The 8,592-nt window shown below is 43.0% G+C and overlaps 1 protein-coding gene across 5 annotated transcripts in view; it reads right to left on the bottom strand.

Annotated features, from left to right (window-relative positions):
- Positions 1-7,013, bottom strand: part of SYTL5 (synaptotagmin like 5) — a 253,795-nt gene extending 246,782 nt beyond the window's left edge. For 4 of the 5 annotated variants that reach the window (XM_084790778.1, XM_084790780.1, XM_084790775.1 and 1 more), the window contains exon 1: positions 6,889-7,013. The gene's annotated coding sequence lies outside the window, so the exon portion shown is untranslated. The remainder of the gene's footprint in view (positions 1-6,888) is intronic. The other variant, XM_084790777.1, reaches the window with a different exon arrangement.
- Positions 7,014-8,592: the final 1,579 nt, after the last annotated feature.

Here is an 8,592-nt window from a genome sequence, read left to right as displayed (position 1 = left end):
GTGTGTGTGTGTGTATATATATATACATACATATATATACATATACATATATATGAAATTTTAAATAAAGTTGAAAAGCTGAGCTGTAAGAATGTGTGCAGTAGACACAGCTAATAAATGGCAGAAATGGGACTCAGACCCATATTTGTTACAGTTACAATATTGGGCCTTTGGCACATAGTGTGTGGGCACTATCTATGGCCTACCAAATAACCATTCTGATTTTGCTTGTGTTGTCAGAGAATGCCAGTTGGTTCTGGTAACAGACAAAGGTCTCTGAAGTGGGACTGCCCCAAGAGTTCCCTGGTACCAGCACAGGTCCAGGTTTCTTCTTTACTCGGCTGGGCCAATGAGGCCCAGGCTAGTCCGAGCCAGCAGGTTGTCGGACGGCCTAAGGCAGCACCAGCTCTCATGTCTACATTCTCCAGCAGCGGCAGCAGAAAGAAGCAGGGAGAAGGAAAAGGCTTCTCCTCTCAAGCCTGCGCACTCCCTTCTTCCCTTTGGCTTCTGAGAAGCAGCCCATAGCATGGGTTTCTCTCACTGGGAAATTCTGTTACAGCTTCACACTCCAACTAGCAGAAAAAAAAACTCTCTTCAGTTCCTAAGTGAGAATGCGAGGGTGGATATCAGAGGGCAACTAAAGTTCCCTTCTAGGTATAGAAGGGAAACTACTGGGAGCAGAAATGTACAAGTATAGATAGGGACAGGTATATGGGGGAGAGCAGAGGGTAAGTTGGGGTGAGAGGATCAACCCAGACTCCATATATATGAGGGAATGCATTATTTTTAATGATAATTTTTAAATTTTTAATTTAATTTTAAAAATTCTATCACAACAGTCATTTGACTTGGGGCGAATCTTAAATTTGCCTGTCTTTAAATTATGAAATGAAAATACCACATAACTCACAGAGTTAATACGAGGGACTAAATAAGATAAGATAAATAAAATTGCATGGTGCTCAGCATGCAGAAAATGCTTAATAAATGTTGGCTGCTTTAAATTCGCATTAGTGAGTCAGCATCATGAGGACTTGGCGTGGAGCCATCTGTCAGATAACAGATCTTATCAGTGTCCCTGATTTTACCAGGCTTAAAGGTGCTGGCTGCTGACTCATGCCCATGACACTCCTAAGTGTTTGAAGCCAGAGTGTTGGCTTAGTAATTTACAATGAAAAATATAACCATCAGGCAAACGAGACAGCCTGACCAGGTTATCCTCCCCCTGTGGGCAATGAACATGTGGCATCTTAAGGCTGATTGCTGAGCATGAAATCAGGAGAAACAGAATTGCCACAGTTCAAATGTTGAATGCCACTGGGCTCCGACAGTCTATTGTATCCATCTTAACAACTGAGCCTGTCTTATGTAGTGAGTCAGATGCTTAGACTAAAACCTCTTCCCCTGGACAGTGCAGGGAACACACTGCCAATTCATGACAAAAACAACAAGGGCAAAACGTGGGAAAGCCGGGAAGCTAAACTCAAAAGCATCTACAGACTGAGGAAAAGATACTGCTTGCTTTGGGGGAGTTAAATGAGTAGATTTATTCTGATAGAGGCCCCTATATATCTGGCACAACCTTGGAAAAAGTACAAGGGCAATAGTGGAGCAAAAGCCATTCTTTGTATCTGGTTCCAGAGTAAATGGGGCATAAAAAAGCTTTGCTGTGAGGTTAAGATAGGTGGTGGTTAAGAGTGCATACTGCTCTTGCAGAAGACTCAAGTTCAGTTACCAGCATCCGCAGCCTGTAACTCCAGGTCCAGGGGATCCAATGGCCTTTTCTGGTACTTGTGTGCACATGTACATGCCACACATGCACACCCATACCCACTCTCCCTCAGATAATTTCAAAGGATAAAATTAAGCCTTTTTAAAAATGTAAGCCTGATTTATTGAGTTATAAGTGAATGCATATAGTGCACAACATTAACAATAATGAAAATGTATAAAAATTCCACATTTATATTCATGAGTAGGTAATATCAAAGTGTTAGATATGTATTTTATAAGGGATTAGAAACATCCACAGAAATAAATTTTATGCATGTAACTCTCAAGAAACAAGCCACATGTTTTTCTCATCAGTTATTTTGGAGAAGAGATACTGTTTGATGCAGTACACTGTGAATCTCATGTAGAAATGATGTGACTAAGTAAGAAATTATCTTGAAATACAGTCTTTTGAGAAGTTCCCATTGCCCCTTTGGGAGGCATAGGTTCTCTAGAGTGGTTCATCCTCTTAAAATTGCATAGGAGAAGTCTTACACAATCATCTTTAAGCTGGTAAAAATAGCAAGCTGCAAGTTAGCTCTCTTGTTGAAGAACATGACTACCAAGAAAAATGAGCCTACACATATTCACCAACCTCTACTTCTACAAAACATGTGAAAAGCCCCTAATGAAGCATTTTTCTAATCCTCTGTTATATTGGGGAGTGGGTAATCTTGATTTTTAAAAAAAGTAATACTGTGGGTATTAAGTTAGTGAATATCACAAACTTCACAAATTATGATATATGTGATGACCTTGACCTCGCCAATACCATAAAATGTCAAAACGTGAGTGATCTATGGCTTGCAAAACATCATCCCTAGACAGTGACATGGACATCGTCTGGGAACTTATTAGAAACACAAATTCTTGGGCTCTCTCCCAAACTAATGGAATCACAAATTCTGAGATCAGACCCCCAATATCTGTTTCTAACTATTTCTTCATGCTGAGCTTGGTGGCTCCCACAGTGTGATAGTCACTGATCTATACAGACCACACTACTTAAAAGACAATCAGCAGTTTTCAGCTTGGAGGGAAGGGGGACTGCTGCTGAACCTCTGACATGCACTCTGGTGTCCATGATTTACCACTGCCCCTTGGCAACTCGGCCTTGTGAGTCTCATAGAGGAAGGAATGCATGGTATCCTGATGAGACCTGATAGGCTGTCATCAGACAGTTAGGATAGGATGCCCCCCCCCATCAGAGGTCCAGGGGAGGGGAATAGGCAGAAGAGGGAGGGAGGGTGGGAATGAGAAGATAAGAGCGAGAGGATAACAATTGGGATGTAATGTGAATAAATTATAATAAATAAAATATACATTAAAAAGACAAGGTGACTTATATGCACATTCAAGTGAAAGAGCTGCCATGTTTATACACCAATTAGACCATAGGTTAAAATGGTGTCTCTTCAAGTTCTAACAGCCAGGGCCTGACACTATGACTGTATCTGGAAACAGATCCTTTAACGATGTGGTCACATGAAAACGAGGGCATTGAGGTTAAGTTATTGCCGTGATTTATGTCCTTAGAAAGTTGATTCCACACCACAGATATGCAGAGCGAGAAGGTGGCGGCATACAAATCAGAGATTAGCCTCTCACGGAGAAAACCCCCACTGATACTTTGATCTTGGACTTTTAATCTCCAGGACTAGGAGAAAATAAATGTATTTTCTTTATCTCCTTTCCTTTGTGGTATTTAGTGTGGCACTTCCAGAAAATTAGAAGTCTTCAAACTCAAGTATGGACAAGCAATTACAGGAGTTGCAAAACACTAATAATACTTGGTTCCCATTCCCAAAGGTCCCAATATTAGTGATCTAAGGATTAGCCTGTAAATCTGAGCTTTTAAAAAGCTCTTGGTGATTGTTACAGTGAAAACAATTGACATCTACACCAGGCTTAACAGGTGGACCATCCAAGACTCAGAGCTCTAGAATCTAAAATCTTGATCCTTTCTTATTCAATCTCCTGCTGTTATGTTTCCAAAATTGGACTTTCTAGACATTGAGGACTCCTACTCGGAGGAAGTCAAGAATTTTATGATGCTAGTGTTCCTCTCATACGTCATCATTTGTTATTTGGCCTTTTATTTTATTTTTCAGATACACGCGCACACGCGCGCACGCGCGCACACACACACACACACACACACACATACACACACACACACTTCCCTTCAGTAGGACATCGTTCACAGTACAGGTCGAGAGAAGGCCTTCCTTCAAGAAAATCTCTTGACCTAAGTTGTCAGCACCCATTTTTGCTAGGTTTTCATGGTTCCTCCTGTTAAATTGCCTTCAGGGTCCCTAGGATCCAAATGAAAGACATATTCTAAAAATCCTCACACTAGGGATCTGGTGCCACAGTAGGAAGCAGCATTTAATTGCTAAATCTCTTGCACTTTTTCCATATCCCTGTATCTCTCAAACCCAATACTCTACTTAAAGGACTAATTACTGAAAGTTTGCTGTGTTCCAGGAACTAGAGGGTATGATTTCTACTTAGTATTAATGGAAGCTATGTAAGATTTGTTTGTGAATGGGAGTATATAAGCTATAGTTTCTGATATTAAAATATTAGTCCATTTTGCCCCCCGTGTGTGTGTGTGTGTGTGTGTGTGTGTGTGTGTGTGTGTGCGCGCACACATGTTTCATTTAGTTCAGAGTCCATGATGTTCACAGACCCAACTCTGGTGGTGACCTTACAGACAGAGTCCCGGGATAGTACAGGGTTTCACCAAGTAATTGACAGAGGATACATGCACATAAGCATCTCTGGTCTCCTCCGCCCCTTCCTTACAAAGCCACCAGCACTCAATGATGCAAGCTCTATCCTGATGTTCATATCCAATCCTATGTGCTTCCTAAAGGCCTTACTTAGAAACATCACAGTCAGATTATCAACCCTCTTAAAAAAAATCTCAAGATGTGGATTAAGTTCAACATATGAAGGCTTCATAGACATAAGTAAAATAAGATAGAGTTTGGAGTAAGAGGAATCCTTTTTAAGTATGATTTTGCTACCTTGAGTAATATTTTATTTTAGTAGAGCCAATCAATGACACAAAAACAACTTCAGACAAAATATTTCCTAACATTTTAGCAGACGTTTTGGTCAGCTCTCTAAAGCCATCAACAACATCCCTCCCCAAAAACCTTCCATTATAGCAGCTAGAAGTCTCGATGATTCCCCCAACCATTTTTACCACTAAAGAGCACTTTCTGTGCCCCACAGCTTGGCAATGAGATAAAAGGGATATTTGTTAGGAAACTTTAGGGGAAAGTATTTTTTTTTCCCTGAAGATAAGAAGTTACAAATGGAAAACACTTCTTCATCCCTTTCTTCCCTTAGTTTCTTGTCCTTGAAACGTGTAAGGATAGCCTATCTGAGGCTGTTGAAATCGTAACAATTAAGGCATCAACCCAGAACCCTAACGGTGCTCTACCGCTGTGTTCACCTGCTGTCAAGAGTTCTCTATTTCTAAAACTGCTTTTAAAATAAATATGTGTATCTGTGTGAAATATACCTTTGCATATATTCATATTCTTTTTTATTTATGAAACAGTATAATCTGATGATCCGTACTTTGAATATCATTGAATTGTAGAGATTATATTATTCTATTCTAGGGGTGAGGAGAAAGTTTGCCCATATAGTATTTGAGAAATGGGAAAGACAAAGTAATCTAATCATTTACTCGTGTTTCCAGCATTCCTCTTCTTTACTAAATCCCAGTGATAAAAAATGTGAATAAGGCTCATGATAGAGGTATGAAGAGCTAGGTTATTGGGGAAGTGAGAAATACAACTTATTTAAGGGCTTCCTGGAAAGGGGTACATTGAAAGAGGATCATCAAAGACTCCCTGACTGACCATCTAAAGTGTGACTAGTTTTCTTCCAAGAGGTGCAAGAGGGATTTGCTGATATGGCCACAGATTGTAATCCACAGGACAATTTAGAAAATACCAACCTATGATCAGGGGTTAATAAATTATCAGAAAATATTCCCACGTCCATATTTGTCTCCCCAAAGATAAAAGCCAATAGTGGGAGGTGGGAGTATTTTGGTACCATACCATCAGGTAAATTTTCGAGAATAGAATAATTTTGTGATGTAATTTAAGACCACCTGTTAATACATCACATCAAACCGAATAATACTGACAAGCAGTCAGTTGTCAACATGAGCCTCAGATTCATGCATTTAAGCACACTCTGTTACTTCTATGCAAAAACGACGGCAATAATTAAAGTCTATTTAATGGTCATGGAAACATTTGTCTGCTTAATGGTAATGAAGGGAGAAACACCCCTTCCCCAAATTGATTTTTCTAAAAGCAGTGAGTTTTGACACTCCCTTCCCTGATACACTGCTAGAGGACAAAACTAACATGTAGCTTTGTACTGGTAAATCCTTCTAAGAAACAGAAGAGTTTCTCATTGATTTTCCTGCAAGGGAAATAATAGGCTTTGAAGCATCTCTGAAAACAGTAAATACAAAAGCAGCAATAGCCTACATTTTTTTTCTCTAGAATATTCCATGGAGTCTTTCAATGAATTGTGTCAACATTTTTGTTGCATTAGCACAGCTTATCCATCCAAAATATTTTGATTCTGCCCGAGGTCTCTTTACAGGTATGCAGTTCTCCTCCAGCTCTGGCGTGTTCTGGGCTAGAAGGGTTCTTTCAAGATGCCAACTCAGGCTACAGTAAAACACCCTGCCACCTTGCTGAATGAAGAAAGCGCCCAGCAAAGGATCCCAGCCCAGCTCTTGAGCTCCCCTGTCCTCACCTCTAAAAATTAATCAGGAACAATAAGGGGGGGGGTCCAGTAAGCAAAGACGAAACAACCCAAACATACCTTGTCCCATAAACACCGCCATCAAGGCATTTGAAGATACCCGGGAAATTAAGAATATGCCTCCAGAGTTTGGTTTGGCTGGGGGTCTAAGCACGGATTTGATATTCTCTGACGCGTTTTTAAAAATCTAACTTTCTGTCTACAATAAAAAGAATCAGAGGAAGGAAGCAAAAGCAGGCAGAGATACAGACTGGACAACCCCGCAGCCAGCAACCTAACACGGGGTATCAAACGGCGAGAACTTACCTGGTCCTCACCTATAAGAAAAGACGTCTGGTCCAGCCTCAGGAGGGAGTCGCGCTGCCCAGGAGAGTAGCCGAGGAATCGAGGAACTGGAGCCAGCCGCTGCGCAGACCGAGAGAAGGGAGAGAAGTCCGGCGCCTAATCCAAGAGAGAGAGAGGAGTGACTCACCCTCTCGCTGGGCGCCCGCCTTTCTTTCTCCCCGCCCCCAGCAGGTGAAGAGACCTCGTGGGGAGGCGGTCTCAAGCCGCCCCTACCCACAGGCTCAGTGCCAGGCTCCACCAGGTGGCGGCGCCACAGTGCAGCTAAGCACAGCCCGCCAAGGCATGCAACCACCCGCCCACCCACTGAGCCTATCCGGGCGGGGGAGAGGAAGGGGGGCTTCTTGACCTCTCGACCCGACTGTTCCCTCCAGGCTTGGTATGGAAGCCTTCCACACCTTCCACGGGCCCTCTGGACTCTGGTATTGCTAAGGCCCTCAGGACCAACCAACCCCTCACAGAAGTCCCCCACCCCATCCTCATTCTCCCCCTTGTGGTAGTAGCACCAGAACCCATAACCCATCCAGCCTAGAGAAAGGGTGGCTGGTTCCTCCTCCAACTGGCTGAACCTCCCAGGGACTCATTCCTCCACCCCCCACCCCCCGCTGTCTCCCGGCTGAATAGGGCCAAGGTCAAACACAGTAGCTGTTTCTGAGGTACCCTACAGCCCACCACAGACCACACACTAGTTACTCCTGCCTCGTGAGACCTCCTTTTGATACTTTTCTCTTGCAGGTGCCCCGGGGTCCTGAAGGGAACGATGAACTCATGATGTAACGAGGGACACCCCTTCTTTAGACCCTGAGTGAGAGAAGCAACAACGAAGGCTCTGCCAAACTGAATCTGGAGCTGGTGTTTCCTTGCTACAGGTGGGATGCCCTAGTGCTGACCGAGCCCAAAAATCGATATTACCACCATCAAACAAAGCTCTAGATTCCACCCTGGTAGTAGGTGTTTCCTTCTCAAGGGTCTCTTGTTCTGATGGGGGTTGGGGTGATGAAGTGACAAGCCGGCCAGTATCGTACCAAAACTAGGACCAAGCTGGAGGAATCAGCCCATGCCTGTACTCCAAGCAGTAGACTGAGGGGTGGGGGGTGGGGGGGCGGGGAGGATGCTAATTCCGGAAGAAGAAAAAAAAACCTTAGTGTCATCTCCTTTACTTCTTTAGTGGCCTCGGCTAGCCTGGAACTCCCAATGAAGACTAGGTTTGCCCTCACAGCTATGCCTGCCTCTGTCTCCCAAGTGCTGGCATTAAGGGTTATGCACCACCACATTTGGCCTACCTTAACTTTTTATTTACAAAAGTATACTGGGGCAAAAAGCATATAGAAATGAGTGACTTTAGCTTTGAAAGAGCAAGAGGTCAGAGTTCATAGAAAATAAGATTGGGAAGACAATAGAACATTTTTCCCCCACCAGGATAGTGTCCCAGGTGCCATATTTTCTACAGCTCTCTCTGGTTAAAGAAGGAAGGGTTCGCTTATTCCGAGCAGTGGGCTATCTTCCCCCAACATACAACCTCACTACTTTCTCATCATCATTAGGAATCTAGATCTCTCCTAACAGCTAGGAGTTTTGTCATTTCAACTTCTCAAAAACACCCGCACACAGCCTGACAGGGTTAAAAGCCAATGCTTTCCTCAGAGAGCAGAGTGATCATCCAGGTCC

Source organism: Acomys minous (genome assembly GCF_964271855.1).
Source record: "Acomys minous genome assembly, chromosome: 7".
In the NCBI taxonomy this organism is placed as follows: domain Eukaryota; kingdom Metazoa; phylum Chordata; class Mammalia; order Rodentia; family Muridae; genus Acomys; species Acomys minous.
This window is presented reverse-complemented; position numbering and strand designations above follow the sequence as displayed.